Source organism: Babylonia areolata, chromosome 33, assembly GCF_041734735.1.
Source record: "Babylonia areolata isolate BAREFJ2019XMU chromosome 33, ASM4173473v1, whole genome shotgun sequence".
Taxonomy (NCBI): Eukaryota; Metazoa; Mollusca; class Gastropoda; order Neogastropoda; family Buccinidae; genus Babylonia; species Babylonia areolata.
This window is the reverse complement of record NC_134908.1, coordinates 3,294,845-3,297,344: the sequence shown is the minus strand read 5'-3', so window position 1 is coordinate 3,297,344 and position 2,500 is coordinate 3,294,845.

The following is a 2,500-nucleotide window of genomic DNA, read 5'->3' as shown; positions in this document are numbered from 1 at the left end:
AGAAAGGGACGACACACACACACACACACACACACGCGCGCGCGCGCGCACGCAGAGAGAAACATAGAAACATCATCTGCACCGTTTCAGTGGCATTACTCCCACGCCGCTCATTTAGATTCCCCCATACACGGCCACACCCGGGTTCATCCGTCGTAGTTCCAGCGTCGGCAGTCCACAGGGAACCATCGATGTTAGGTCGCCAGAAGGCCACACACCAGAGGAGACCCTGCACTGCTGCTGAGTCACTTCGGTGGTGTTCAGTGGTGCCTGTTCTGTTTTAACGTACTTAGGACACCACCTACTATGCCCCCTACTAACGACAATAATGGCTTAGTCGCGGAGCCAGACTGAGTGAGCGTCCCTCCCAGAGTGGAGACCGCCACCACGTCCCTCAAACAACAGCCCCCCATGAATCTGCCGACACTTAAGACATTGACAGGACTCACCCCAAGCACAGAAGTGGAGGGGTATCGAGGTCACCATGAGAGCAGGGCATGAAAGGCCACAGACTTTGAGACTGTTTTGTTTATATTGATGATGATGGAGGAGGAGGATGACGATGACGATGTTGCTATGGAGGTCCATTCTGGTTTGAGACTGCGTGACAAGGCTGTACTCTACGCTTCCTGTCATAATGACATCCCGGCGTTAACCAGGCCCGAGAGATACAGACACTTGCAGTGTTGGTCAGGTAATTAGAGCAACACACCCAAAGACGCATCCTTGAAGTGGATGACACTCGACTGTGTGGTCCCAGTCTCCCCATTTAAGCCCACAGCACACTCAACTCTGGGTAGGAGCCGGCCACGGGCCGAAAAACCCACCTCCGCTGGGATTCGAACCCGCGTCCTCCCAGCCGTCAGTCCGCGACGCTAACCACTTCGCCACGGCGGCTGGTCACCTAAGCAATTCTTAGAGTTTTTTATGATTATTGTTGATTGCTCTTAGATAATCATGTAAAACGATCGCAAACGTGTAACAATTAGACTTTATTTGTTCTGAAAACCGGTACCTGGTACATGCATTCACGGGTAAATATGTGAATTTCTCTTCGAGAGACACCAAGTTTGCTATATTGACTCGATTCATTTCAATATCTGATCATATCTTTTTATTTTTATTTTATCTTATAGATATTGTGATGAATGACGAACAATGTGTTGTAAACCCTGGATTTTTTGTGCCCGTCTGTTGAATACCTATATAACTGAAGTGTTCGGCTGAATGTCTGTGTTGGGGTATGGATGTAAGGTGATCTCCTGTACTCATTGTATGTTAGTTTTATGGATGTAAGAGTTTCATTTAAAAGTTTAAATGCATGTTTTTACTGGTCGGTTTTTACATTATACAGCGTAATTGAGCTCGTTTTTTTATTTTTAAATAATGTATTTATTCATTTATTTATTTATTTTAAACATAGAAAGACGCTCTATAAATTTCTTCTTCTTCTTCTTCTTCTCTTTTCTTGTTTTCTATGTTTTGTGTCGGTGAATGGGCAGAAATGCAAAAAGGCTTTTACTACGCCTAATTCTTTACCCATTAAAGTTTTCGATCAATAAAGATTCAACCAATCAATCCTCTTTTTTTTTTTTCCATTTCGATCAATAAAGATTCAATCAATCAATCTTTTTCTTCTGTTTTTTTTCCCCATTTAATTTGTGTTATGAGTGTTTTGCTCAGCCACGCGATTCATGTCAGAAATATATACGTTGGATACCTGACTTTGATAGAAGGATATACAAGACAGAGAAAACTGACATGCATTTAGATAGACATAAAGATAGATGTCATTTTCGTCTTCAAACAAGAGAGACATTGACTGAATTATTAGATAAAGACATAGATTATCTTCGTCTTAACGACACAGAGAGAGAGGTTAATATATATCTCTCTCATTCTCTCTCTTTCTTTCCCTCTCTGTATCTTTCACTCTTTCTTTCCTTCTCTCTCTTTCTTTCACTTTCTCTCTCTCTCTTTCTTTCACTCTCTTTCACTTTCTCTCTCTCCTCTCTTTCTTTCACTCTCTTTCACTTTCTCTCTCTCCTCTCTTTCTTTCACTTTCTCTCTTTCTTTCACTTTCTCTCTCTTTCTTTCACTTTCTCTCTCGGTCTTTCTTTCACTTTCTCTCTTTCTTTCACTTTCTCTCTCTCTTTCTTTCACTTTCTCTCACTCTCTTTCTTTCACTTTCTCTCTTTCTTTCACTTTCTTTCTTTCTTTTACTTTCTCTCTTTCACTTTCTCTCTCTCTCTCTTTCTTTCACTTTCTCTCTCGGTTTTTCTTTCACTTTCTCTCTCTCTCTTTCTTTCACTTTCTCTCTCTCTTTCTTTCACTTTCTCTCTTTCTTTCACTTTCTTTCTTTCTTTTACTTTCTCTCTTTCACTTTCTCTCTCTCTCTCTTTCTTTCACTTTCTCTCTCGGTTTTTCTTTCACTTTCTCTCTCTCTCTTTCTTTGACTTTCTCTCTCTCTCTCTCTTTCTTTGACTTTCTCTCTCTCTCT